At 40.8% G+C, this 14,294-nt stretch overlaps 1 pseudogene; it reads left to right on the forward strand.

The window, feature by feature from the left end:
• The first annotated feature begins 10,730 nt into the window (after positions 1-10,730).
• On the forward strand, positions 10,731-10,796 carry LOC139309181 (U5 spliceosomal RNA; annotated as a pseudogene).
• Positions 10,797-14,294: the final 3,498 nt, after the last annotated feature.

Raw genomic sequence — 14,294 nt, forward strand, 5'->3', positions numbered from 1 at the left:
AGCAACACAAAGTCACCAGCCACAGCTTTATTCCAGAAGAATGGATTCTGGAAAAACAGAAGCAGAATCAGCACGACAGTTTCCTCATATGACGCGAACGGTCAAAATGTAGAATTGGATGAACTGAAGCTCCTCGCTTGTTGTTCTCCTAAAATGCACTGTGTAAAAAAGAGGCAAGGCAGTTTCCTGCCACTTTGAGACAAGCGCTGTATGGAACAAAACCAAATGAAAAAGAACAGGGAAAAAGGAAACACTGTTTCGTTTTACAGGGTGATGCACACGTGCCCATTTTGTATCAAACCTACAACTATAGTGAGCTTTCCTGTCATGTTTCAGTGACATTTGCTTAGGGATTGCTGAATTTATATAATGGGGTTGACCAAAGATTCAGAGGCTGTGAGTGGAACAGTAACAGAGTTGGAAGGCAACTTGGAGGTCATCTAGTCCAACCCCTTGCTCTCACAGGAGACCTAAACTATTTCTGGTAAATGGCTGTCCGGTCTTTTCTCTGATGGGGCATCCACAACTTCCAAAGGCAATTTGTTCCACTGGTTAGTTGTTCTCACTGATAGGAATTTTCTCCTTAGTTCTAGGTTCCTTCTCTCCTTGGTAAGTTTCCATCCATTGTTTCTTGTTTCTTGTCCTGCCTTCAGGTGCTATAGTAAATAAATCGGCCTCCTTTTCCTTGTGGCAGCCCTTCAAGTGTTGGAAAATGCTATCATGTCATCCCGGTCCTTCTTTTCACTGGACTAGACAAACCCAATTCCTGCAATCATTCTTCGTATGTTTTAGCTTCTAGGAGTAAGGGCCATCTAGTTGAATGGTCAATCAAGTTAATTAAAATGGGGTATATGAACATATGATTGAAAACCCACTCCTTTTTTACACCTATTCACACATAAGGAAGGAGCAGAGTTTTGATCAGTTCAACAAGTTTGCCATTCTGACTTTTTTGTCAGAAATCAGTCAATCCGTCAATCCTGGGAGTCTGGTAATTGGATTTTTGTATCTGACCACAAGTTCCACACGGCAGCCATTTTGTGAATCTTCTCACAAAAATGTGTCCAATTCATTTGATTCCTCAAAAATGCCATTCATGTTTTTGTAAAAGGAGTTTTCAGCAGTTTGAATCAGTCTTTCCAGCAAAGGGTAGAAATTATTTCAGAGAAAGCAATGCTCTGCCACCTCCAGACCAAATCCTAAAGGTGCTTTTTCAGGAGGCAACTGGACTTGTTTTTTCTTTTGAAGACGTTTCACTTTTCATCCAAGAAGCTTCTTCAGCTCTGACAGTATAGTGGGGAATGGAAGGATTTATATTCCTTGCAGACAGCTGGTAACTTGCACCCTTTTAGAGGGTTGTTAAAGCACTTGGAGGTTTATCTGCGTCCACAGGGTCACCTCAATAGTGTCCTGGTTCCTGTAGTCTGCAATTTTTTCCTCTGGAAATCCATTCCTACTCCCACACCATTCCACATGCATTCCCCACTATCTTGTCAGAGCTGAAGAAGCTTCTTGGATGACTGATAATCTCTACAGATCTCCAGACCATGTGTTACTCCCTCTAAGACCTGGAGCAAAGCCAGCATGGAAGAAAGTAGAAGATTAGGATCATCCCATCTTACCTCAGTTCCTCAGTGAGCAGATCAGGAAAAAGCATTCTTGCTCCATCTCCTACACTGCATAAGATATAAAAGGAACTGCCACTATTTTAGAATGGGCCAAACCTTGGTAAAGTCCAAATGGAAGAAGACAAAACAAAATACCCATACATGTTGCTAAGTGATCATGCAGTTATTCGGCTTGCCCATTAACACTTTATTGTTATATTAAACCTCATAGGTAAAGAGAGTTTGAGATGAAGGATTATGTCCCATGAAATCCAAATCAGAATGCATCTATCTCATGACTACTGAACCTCACTTATTTTTCCTCTTTACCCCCGTAAAAAAGTATCTTGTCCTTTTCACCAGGCAACAGGATCATTTTCTTGAGCAGAATTTTTTACATCCTCGAAATTATTCTGAATCATATGGTAATGGACAACTAAATCTGTTCTATCAAAAGAACAAATCTATTTAAGATTGGGTAAAAGAACAGGAAATGATTCATGGTAAAACAATGATTTGCCTTTGCCTTGATCATATTCCTGTATTTCATAAACAGTATGAAAAGGAGAAAAACAGCAGATGTTTAATATACTGAGTTTTGTTTTGTTTTCCACTGGTTTATTGTCATTTAAAATCGCTTGACAATTCGCATGTACAGTATTTATGGTAGTTGCACTGTCCCAGGGTCATGGAATCACCATTTATAATCTTCCTAGCTGGCTTCTGGCAAGCAAAGACAATTGGGGAAGACAAATTCACTTAATAAACATAGGATTCACTTAACAGTTGCAGCAATACACTTAACAACCCTGGCAAAAAAGGTCATAAAATGGGGCACAATTCTCTTAACCACTGTCTTGCTTAGCAATGGAAATTTTGAGCTCCGTTGTAAGTTGAGGACTACCTACAGTATCATTATTAGAACAAAAACTTAGAGGATTTAGACTAAATGTATTTTATCCCCTTTCCAAAAGCAGTTGTGCTTTTGTTTTGCTTTAATCCTCTGCAAGCACTTGAGTGTGCATTTAAATAATTCATCCTTGAAATGGTTGTTTGGGAAGCTGAAGACTGGCTGAACAAGAAAGGGCACAGAGTTTTACAAAGATGTCCAGTAATGAAAACAAGCAGATTGAAAGCCCAAAGATAAACAGAAAGGTGGATAAACTGTCTGTAGGAAGGAAGCTAAAGCTGATGACATTTGACATTTCCTTTCCGAGGCCATCTTCCCACAACTACCTGCTTTGAGGAAAAATGCACGCCATTAGGAAAGGAAATGTACAATGAATGGGGGGACTGAATGAAAACAAAATAAGAAAATAGTGATAGATGGTGGAATAGAAAGAGGCAGGCTCAGAAATTGGTGGAGGATTGCAGAGAGAAGGAAGGATGGTGCTGCAGCTCAGGGAATAAGCTCACCAAAATAAAAGAGACAGGAAGAAATGGAGTCTAATGGCCCAATATAGTGTTGATTTGCCCCTTTGTTCTGACTGAATGACTCCATTCTTTGAGACGGAAGGATATAAACTTGACCCAAAGAATAGAACGGGGCAAAATAACTAAATAAAAATTAAGGATGGGGAAAAATAATAGGGAAAAGTTTGGTTTGAAGATGCAGCAGTATCATATGTAATCATACAGCCACTGCTATGCTTTCATTTTCTAATTACCATTCTCTCCTTTATGTGGAGAATTCATTTTCTATATCTGTGGAGGGAGAAGCAATTTGGCAAACTGAAAATAAAGAAACAGGTCCAGAACACCTCAGATTCACTGTCCTAATCCAAGGAAAGAGTTGAACAAACAAATTCTAGCAGTAACAATCCATAGGGATTTAGCTTTGCTTTAGTTTTTATCAGAATTTCATCTAATTTATTGGAAAGCTCTTGCTTTAAGAAAAGATGAAGTTTGCCAAATATCATAGACATGAGTGCAAGGGTTTTCAAGTTACATTCTGTTAAATTTGGACCGAGATGCCCTACACACAGTTACTCAGGCGCTAGTCATCTCCCATCTTGACTACTGTAATGCTCTCTACCTGGGGCTGTCCTTGAGGACCACTTGGAGGCTTCAGCTGGTGCAGAATGCGGCCACACGGGTTGTGATCGGGAGGGTCCCGATACTCCCATGTTACACCTCTCTTGCGTGACTTGCATTGGTTACCGGTTGCTCTCCGGGTGAGATTCAAGGTGCTGGTGATGACCTATAAAGCCCTACATGGCTTAGGCCCAGGATACTTGTCAGACCATCTGCAGCCAGCAACGGCTTCCCATCGCCCGGTGCGTTCTCACAGGGAGGGCCTTCTCTGGGTGCCGTCGGCTAGACAATGTTGGCTGGCGGCTCCCAGGGGTAGAGCTTTCTCTGTGGGCATGCCTACTCTTTGGAATCAACTCCCCCTGGGGCTTCGGTTGGCTCCTGACCTTTGCATCTTCCGCCGCGAATTAAAAACATGGCTGTTCACATCGCCCAGCCTGGACTGAGGGTTTTTTTTTATTATTTTAATGGGTTTTAATATATGTTTAAACTATTTATTTATAGGTTTATGTATTTTATGTATGTATACTTATGTATTTTATGTCTTTTATTGGGTTTGTTTTTACTTGTGAGCCACCCTGAGTCCTATGGAGATAGGGTGGCATACAAATTATATTAAAAGAGCCTTGGTAGTACAGTGGTCTAAAGCAGCCTGTTATTAAGACCAGCTGCCTGCAATTACTGCAGATTCGAATCTCGCCAGGCTCAAGGTCGACTCAGCCTTCCATCCTTTCTAAGGTAGGTAAATTGAGGACCCAGTTGTGGGGGCAATAAGCTGACTTTGTATAAATATACAAAAGGATGAAGGCTATTGCTTAGCGCATTGTAAGCCGCCATGAGTCTCCGGAGAAGGGCGGCATATAAATCAAATTAAAAACAAACAAACAAATAAATAAATAAATTGCTATACACGTGTATTGTATGTGTGTATAGATGGTACCTGGCTCAATAGTACAACTGCGAGAGGGAGTCCTAGTGGAAAATCACTTAAATATTGGCCAGCAGCGTGTTGCAGCTGCCAAAAAAGCCAATGAAGTCCTTGGCTGCGTTAACAGAGGGATAGAATCAAGATCACGTAAAGTGTTAATACCACTTTATAATGCCTTGATGAAACCACACGTGGAATACTGCATCCAGTTTTGGTGCCCACGATGTAAAAAAGAATTTGAGATTCTAGAAAGAGTGCAGAGAAGAGTAACAAAGATGATTAGGGGACTGGAGGCTAAAACATATGAAGAACAGTTGCAGATACTGAGTATGTCTAGTTTAATGAAAAGAAGGACTGGGAATTACATGATAGCAATGTTCCAATATCTAAGGGGCTGCCACAAAGAAGACAGGGACAACCTATTTTCCAAAGAAGCTGAAAGCAGGACAAGAAGCAATGGATGGTAACTAATCAAGGAGAGATCCAACCTAGAACTAAGGAGAAATTTCCTGACAGAACAATTAATCAGTGGAATGGCTTTCTTTCAGAAGTTGTAGGTGCTCCAACAGTGGAAGTTTTTAAGAAGGGATTGGACAACCATTTGTCTGAAATGGTATAGTTTCCTGCCTGAACAGTGGGTTGGACTAGAAGATTTCCAAGGTCTTTTTCAACTCTGTTATTCTGTATGTGTGTATGTGTTCATGTGTATTTGTTACTTTGGGAACAAATGCAATGCAGTAGGAAAATGTGCCAGATTTAAGAATCCAGAGATGGAAGGGGAAATGATTGTATATTACATATGATGAGGTCCATTCTTGAATGATGGTCTGAAGCTGAGACAACTATAAATTTAGTCTTCTCCAGAAAAAGTGGTAAACCAGGTCAGCTAGCTAACTTGATTCATAAGACGCTGTCTGACAGGAAGCTAGTCAGGGCAAGACATGTGAAATGAATTGTATTATTACTTAGCAACAATAAAGTAAAGTAACATTTAAATAAAACCAAAGATACTTTATCACAATGCATACCTTTTCAACAAATTAAGTACAAATCGGATATAGAGAAGTATAACAAATAATAAATTATTAAACTATATTATTTTAAGCATTTTTTTCAAATGCTAAATTTACATTCTGGAGTAAACCAGGTAATCAGTAAGCATCCGCTCCTGCCGCCATGACAAGGAATACTTTAGATTGGTTTATTGCCAATCAAGTTTTTAAACAATATGAATTGTTTCAAATAGAATTTAATTTGCACTATAATTGTGAAATAGCATTATATTCCCCTAAACAGTTTGGCCCAATGGTTTAGCAGCATCTAAAACTCCCTAGTGCTGGAATGTGCACTGAATAAATATAAGTCTACAGTAATTTCTAATGAATAATTAAGAGTATTGCTAAGGTTGTTGTTGGTTATTTCTTAGAACTTTGGGGAAAAAAAAGAATTGGAATACCCAATATTAACAAATCAATGGCTAATCTTCTTGAAAATGTCTTTTTTACACGCTTAAGATGAGTATAATTCAAGAAAAGATTTTTTTTCATATTTATTGGATACCATAGACAATGTTTAGAATGGATTGGCTAACAATTTCATCATGTTGAAAATGTAACGTGGTTGAATAAATGCTCACTCACAGGGGTGGGCTGCTGGGGGTTCGCAGAGGTTCGAGAGAACCTCTAGCTAAGATTCTGTGCAGTTCAGAGAAACCCCAAATTCCACTCCTGGCTGGCCCCGCTCACCCTGCCCTGCCCCTCCCAGGAGTCCCCCACATGGTCTGTTTTGGATGCGGGTAAGTGCAGGGTGCGTGCGGAGGCTCAGGGAGGGTGAAAAACAGGTCTACCAGAAGTTCAGGCCATTTCCAGCCTCCAGAGGGCCTCCGCAGCCTGGGGAGGCCATTTTCGTCCTCCCAGAGGCTCGAGAAAAGCTTCTGGAGCCCGGGGAGGGCAAACCCCCCCCGGCCATGGTGCAGGAGGCTGACTGGGCCACGCCCACCATGGCCACGCCCATCCAGCAACCAGAAAGAGAACCCCTTGCTAAATTTTTTGAAGCCCACCCAGTGGTGGGTTCCTTCTGGTTCGGCCCGGTTCCGCCGAGCCGGTAGCGGTGACGATATGACGTCACCAAACTGGTTCTGCCCCCCCTGCCCTGCCGCCCCCCACCCCCTGCATTATTCTTACCTTTTATTTGGCCCCATCCCCAATCTATTGCTGCCTCCTGAGTCCCAGCTGATGGCTAGAGGGAAAAAAACTGTTTAAATTCTTGACGCGGGGCTTCAAAGGGCCACCCTACAGCTGATCAGTGTTAAAAGAAAACAAATGAGTAGACTGGTGGCTGCAAAAATAAATGGGTAGACCAGTGCCTGCAAAAATACATGAGTAGATCAGTGCCTGCAAAAATAAATGGGTAGACCAGTGCCTGCAAAAATATATGGGTAGATCGGTACAGCTCTGCAAGCAGTTAAAAGCCTGGTAGACCAGTACCTCTGCTAAATCCTAAATAATTGTCACATGACCATCAAGCCATGCCGACAAAATAAGCCATGCCCACAGAACCGGTAGTAAAAAATTTTAGAACCCACCCGAGCCCACCCCTGCTCACTCATATATGTGGTTCCATTGTTGGTTCATAACTATGACCATTGTTGTGGTATTACAAAGATCAATAAAGTTTAAAGATGTAAATTTCTGAATTGTATACCAAAAATGTATTATGTATCACTATATGTATTGATTTATTAAGCCCCCTCCTCTCCAACTTTTCTCTTTGCAAAAACAATGTAGTTCCAAACTTAAAATTAGAGCCTTGGTAGTACAGTGGTCTAAAGCACCACTGCTGTTATTAAGACCAGCTGCCTGCAATTACTGCAGGTTCGAATCTCGCCAAGGCTCAAGGTTGACTCAGCCTTCCATCCTTTCTAAGGTAGGTAAATTGAGGACCCAGTTGTGGGGGCAATAAGCTGACTTTGTATAAATATACAAAAGAATGAAGGCTATTGCTTAGCGCATTGTAAGCCGCCCTGAGTCTCCGGAGAAGGGCGGCATATAAATCAAATTAAAAAAAAAAATCTGGATTGTTGATTTCTATTTCCTGTCTGAGCTGTCATATACAGACTGACCAATATTATTTTATGTGGTGACATTAAATATGTATTTAAAAAATAAAGAGAATGATTTTCTGTATGCAATATAATATTTCTGGTTTTTCCTTGTTTTCCCTTCTTTTTTCTTTTTTAATGATCTATCCCTGAAGATATAATTTTCCATTTTGTATCATTGTTATTAATTTCATTATTTTAACATTCTAAATTTTATAAATATTGCACTGAATGAAGAAGTAGGTAAACCAAATGTTTTTAAAGAAACACCTCTTAGGTGTTTACACATTCCTAATCTTTCCCATGAAACTGACTGATAGTTTATTTCTCAAGCTACCTACCTTTTGTGGGAAAGGTTGTAGAGAAAGTGGTGGCACTTCAGCTCCTGTGGTCATTGGATGAAATGGATTATATGGACCCTTTTCAGTCTGGCTCCTGGCCTGGCTTCAGCATGGAAACTGCTTTGGTCACACTGATGGATGATCGCTGGAGAGCCCGAGATGGGGGTCATTCCTCCATCTTGGTACTATTTGATCTCTCAGCGGCTTTCGATACCATTAACCATGGTATCCTTCTGGTTCGACTAAGGGAGTTGGGAGTGGGAGGCACCGTGTTACGGTGGTTCTCCTCCTATCTCTCTAGTCGGTCGCAGTCGGTATTGGTAGGAGGACAGAGGTCAACCCCTAGGTCCCTCGTTTGCAGGGTGCCTCAGGGCTCGGTCCTCTCTCCCCTCCTATTTAACATCTACATGAAGCCGCTGGGTGAGATCATCCGACGATACAGGGTGAGATATCAGCAGTACACTGATGATACCCAGCTGTATATCTCTACCCTACATCAATTCAGTGATGCAGTGCATGTGATGTGCCGGTGCCTGGAGGCTGTGAGGGTCTGGATGGGAGTCAACAGGCTCAGACTTAACCCAGACAAGATCAAGTGGCTGTGGGTATTGCCTCCTAAAGACTATGTTGATTGTCCATCCTTGGTTCTGGGGGGGGGGGGAGAAATTGTCCCCCTCAGAATGGGCTCGCAATTTGGGTGTCCTCTTAGACTCACAGCTAAGATTAGAGCAACATCTGACAGCTGTGGCTAGGGGGATCTTTGCACAAGTTCATCTGGTGCACCAATTGCGACCCTACTTGGATCGGGAGGCTCTCCTCACAGTCACTCATGCCCTTGTCACCTCACGGTTAGAGTATTGCAACATGCTCTACATGGGGCTACCCTTGAAAAGTGTTCGGAGACTACAGTTGGTCCAGAATGCAGCCGCATGAGCTATTGTGGGTGCACCTAGATACACCCACATTACACCAATTCTCCGCGAGCTGCACTGGCTCCCTATTGGTCTCCGGTCACAATTCAAGGTGTTGGTTATTACCTTTAAAGCCCTACATGGCTCAGGGCCAGGTTATTTTCAAGACCGCCTTCTACCACATAGCTCCCAGCGACCGGTAAGATCCCACAGAGTTGGTCTCCTCCGAGTCCCGTCAGCTAAACAATGTCAGCTGGTGGGCCCGTGGGGGAGGATCTTCTCTGTGGCTGTCCCAGCTCTCTGGAACCAGTTACCTTCTGAGGTTCAGACCACCCCCACCCTATTGGCCTTCCAAAAAGCAGTGAAGACCTGGCTTTTCTGGCCGGCCTGGGGCCGTTGATCTCACTGCTGCAATCTTGTGAGATCTGGCCATAAATGATGTGAATGGGTTTTAATATCTTAATTTTTAAATGTTTTTATAATGTTTTTTTAAAAAATGCATTGTAAGCCGCCCTGAGTCTCTGGAGAAAGGCGGCATATAAATTGAACTAATAAATAATAAATAAATAAAATAAAATAAAAATTGAGGAATTTATAGAATTCATTGCTACTAGGGATTGTGATATCCATTCATTTAGATTGCTGTAAAAAGTGACCATGCACTTCCACAGATTTCAGATACTCGAAAGAGTACTACTCATAATCACCACACATAGAATGTTATTGGCCCAGTTGCTGGGGAATATTAAAGATGCCTCTTGTTTTTTAATTAAATTTTTGAAATTCTCAAAGGCATGCTATTAGTTATTGGGGTAGACAGGATCCTGCATCAAACACAAGTCAGATAATGGTAGGGCTTCAAAATGTCCAGTGCAGTTGCCATGTTGACTTTTTTTGATGTCTGATGTGGGTTCCTCTGCAAGACACTGCCCTAGTCTGATCCCACATGATATGTAAATTAAGTATAGGCTAGTAATGGCGAACCTTTTTGGTACTGAGTGCCGAAAAGGGAGTAAGTGCACATACGTGCTTTGCGCACACTTGTTTGGTCCGCAACCCGGAAAAGAACCTGCCCAGGGTGCATGCTCACGCCCAAAAATGAACTTCCAGTTTCCACCACACACATGTGTGCCGACCAGCTAGTCTTCCAGGTTTTTGGCGTGCATGCGCATGCGGTGATCAGCTGGCCAGCGTGCATGTTCACGCAGAAAAACGGAAGACCAGCTCTTTCAGTTTCCAGCACTGCCACACACAAAAAAGCCAGCTGATCATTGCACATGTATGCATGCCAGAAACCCAGAAGAGGAATGGGCAACGCTGCACATGCCAGGCAACATGACTCCACGTGCCACTTTGGGCACACATGCCATAGGTTCGTCATCACGTGTATAGGCAGTCAACAGTTTCCAATCGTTCATTTAGTGAAGAAAGTTATGACAGCTCTAAAAAAAGTGATTTATGATCAGTTCTTGCACATTATAACCATTACAGCGTTCCCATGATCGTGTGATCCAAATTGAAGCACCAGTGAAAATGCAGTGACATGTATTTACAATAGTTGCAATTTCCCCAGCCAGCTCCCAACAAGCAAAGCCAATGGGGGAAAGCCAGATTTGCTTAACAATTGCATGATTCGCTTAACAAGTGCAGTTATTCGCTTAACAACTGTGTGCAAAAACAAAGGTCATGAAAGGGAGTGTGATTCACTGACAACTGCCTTATTTAGCAGCAGAAAGTCTGGTGCTGATTAGGGTCAAGGACTATCTGTAATTAAAGTGGGGGAAAAACAAGATAAAGGCTTTTCTTATTTGAGTTTCTCTTCAGGTTGTATGAATCTTTTGCCTTTTACTAAAGATTTCCATGGAGAGGAATATTTTTGTTCGATTATGATACTGATACTGTAGATTATGATTTGCAAACCCACACATATACATTTTTCCTCTTCTCATAAAGCCCAAATCCAGGTGTGAAAAGTGTAAGTGTCTGAAACCAGTAAGTATGTCCTTTATCCCCTGACTTTCTCTTGCAATGTCCCCAACCTTGGTGTCTCCAAATTTAAGTGGCAAAAGGGGAAATTTATTTCCCAGAATGCTCTGCAATGATGAAACTGAGAGTGGATTTATGGGAACTGGGTTCCAGATCGGGTAAGGCAGCCATGTTGCACTGAAAAGCATTTGAAACTTAATACGTTTTTAGGGAAAACTTCCTCGGAGTCGATTGAAGCTTGTCTGTTTTTTTTTTTTTTGTTTTTTTTTACTGAATTGGTCACTGCAATTTGAATTCAGAAAAGAAAAATGGGCAGTTTAGAAGAATAGAGATATCCAGATCGTTTAAATCCATTCCAGTATCCCACTGTGTCGGAATGGGTGCCAGGTATTAAAAAATAACAGAGTTGAAAATTAACAAAAAGAATGAAATGCTATAATGATTATAGCCTTCTTGTGTCTATTTGGCAGATAGTTATTGTTTTGGCAAATTCAATTGTAGTTTAAGCCCCCTTTTTTGGAAGACTGAAACCATTGAATTTACAATGCTATTTTTTAAAAAAATCACTCATAGATGTTATATATATGGATTACAGCCAGCCCTAGACACCATTAGACCAAAACCAACTATCTGAGCTACTTTATTATTTAAATTACTACTAAAGGATTAGCCTACCAAATAGATGCATGATTTTCAATGAAATCCCACAAAAATAAATGAGATTTGTTCCTGAATAAATCCATGCAGTTTCATCACCGAAGTTTTATTCCTTTAAATATATTCCTTCAGCCAGTTTCACCCAGCGGATTCCCAAAATTCAGTGCCAGACCATCTGGAAAAACCCAAACTAAAGAAAATTGTCACAGCAGGTGGCAGCACCTTCCCAAATTTGGTTAAACTTAACAAAAGATAAGCAGGGTCAGATAAGGTTAAGCTTAAAAAAATTAAAGAAGATAGATATACCAGCAGGATTTGACCAGGAAGACATATGGTCACAATCCATGTACAGAGCATATTTTCAACCATTGTACAAAAAGGAACTTAAAAATCTATGAAAAGAAGAGACATCACAAGGTAAGGAAAACATTTCAAAAAGATTCCACTGATGAACAGAATAAGATATAATGGTAGCCAAATAAAGAAGGAGAATGAAAACCATAGGCAACTAAAAGTACATGCAACAACCCAGTGCTGAGTTTCAACATCAATCAAGAAAGAAGAAAGGAAGATGCTGCGGTCAAAAATATCAACAATTAGAGGGAAAAAACAGTGTAAAGAAAATAAGACATGGTTTAATAAGACCAGAGAAATCACATTTACACCTAGGCAAGAATTTTTAAGAGTAATAATGAATGTATTTATTAGAGACTATTATATCTCGGACTAAACAGAGATGGAAAAGTATCTCAATCAGTTTTATAGAATGAAAGAAATATTTGTAGAAAGGGAATAGATCCAGGAACTGAATATAGTGAATGTATTAAGATAGGCAAGTAGACTCTTGTGTAATGGGAAAGCACCAGGAAAAGATTATATTATTAAGATTATATTAAGATTATATATTATACACTAATCTGTCGAAAGCTGCAGGAGAATAGAAAATTAAAGTGACAACAGTTTTACATCAACAATTATACACATGGCTGTATGGCTTAGAAACTGGAAAGTTTATAGTACATATTTGGCACTAAAAAGAGCTTAAAGAGAAACCCCAAACCACTGTATTAATTCATCATGCTAGCAAGTTTTTGCTAAAAGATGTTCCAAGGAAGAACAGAGCCATACATGGAGAGAGGTGTCAGATGAGTAGATAGGTTTCAGAAAAAATAAAGAAGATCCAATAGAATCTCTAATATAAGAAATAAAATTGGCTTTGCAATGAATTTTATTGACTATAGCAGATGCTTTGTATAAAGCATGTCAAAAGTGACATGGGTAGATAATAAATAACAGAACTGTAAAGCAATTCAGATTTGAGAGATAAAATGTAATTTAGAGCCTATCTGAGCTCTGTGATTCTCAGAGGTTGCATGGATTAGTCCCTATAGTCTTCTCGGCAAGGTTTTTCAGAAGTGGCTTGCCCTTGCCTCCTTCCTAGGGCTGAGAGAGACTGACTGGCCCAAGGCAGTGGTGGGTTGCCCCTGGTTTGGATCGGTTCTATAGAACTGATCGGGAAGCTGGCGGGAAGCTCCACCCACTGACCCTGATATCATTAGAAGCGATCTGCGCATGCGCAGAAGCAAGGCGCGCGTGTGAGCAAAGTGAGCATGCATGAGCGATCCCGTTGCGAACTGGTAGTAAAGGTAAGTAGAACCCACCCCTGGCCAAAGGTCACCCAGCTGCTTTGTGCCTCAGGTGGGACTAGAACTCACGATCCTAAAGTTTCTAGCCTGATGCCTCAATCACTATACCACATGGCTTAATTAAGATAGAATAATTTAAATTAAACGTATTACACAACTGCTTTGGTAAACAGCTGTGTAAGCCCAGCAAAAGATGCAGATAATATGTTCCCAATAAGTGATAGATGCATTTTCCAAATCACATTTTGACCTTCAACTCCAGATCACTGCCCAGCCCTTGTAGCTTTGTTAGCCTCAAGTACAGACAAAAGATGGACAGGATGCAGACTGTCCCCCATGTCACAGACATCAAATATATTACAGAATGTATGGAATGGCAAGATTCTCAATGATGAAATAATTGGAAATAAAAATAGTGGTCCAAATACTAACAAAGCGAGCTGTGCAAACATGTCTCCCATTATGGAAATTAATAAAATGGATAGTGAGAAACATGAATGAATATTAAAATATGAACTTGGTAAAGATGTCAGCTAGAATGTGTAGTGTTTTACAGCTGATGGTGATGAAGTGGAAGTGGTAAATTGTTCTCCTTTAAGCTCCAGAGCAGTTAAAGATGGGCTGTGTGCCCGAGAAGTAAAGAGGAAATTATTCCTAAAGAGCAAAGCAATGACAAATATAGGTAAGATCATGAAAAATAAAGGCATTTCTATGGCAACAAAGTTCAAAATAGTACAAGCAATGGATTTTCAGTGGCAAGGTATAGCTGTGAAAAGCAGATATTTAGAGAGAGCCAGAGAAAGAAAATAGCCACCTCTGGATGGTGGATCTGGAAAGAGTAACTAATAATACCATGAAATATAAGAAGAGCCAACCAATCAATCATGGATCAAATGAAGACTCCTTCCTCCCTTGATTCAGTGATTGGTGAGCAGAAACTCACAGATTGGGGACATGTTAGTGCACTCTGGACTAGGGAAAAAAAAAAACTCTGGATGGCAATCTTGAGGGTAGCAGAAGAACTTGAAGACAAATGGAGACAGTGGATGATGGGGTCAGAAAAATTACAAGGTTGCTTTGGAAAAGC

This window comes from Pituophis catenifer, unplaced genomic scaffold (genome assembly GCF_029215685.1).
Source record: "Pituophis catenifer annectens isolate HBS135680 unplaced genomic scaffold, rPitCat1.0.hap2 SCAF_1, whole genome shotgun sequence".
NCBI lineage: Eukaryota > Metazoa > Chordata > Lepidosauria > Squamata > Colubridae > Pituophis > Pituophis catenifer.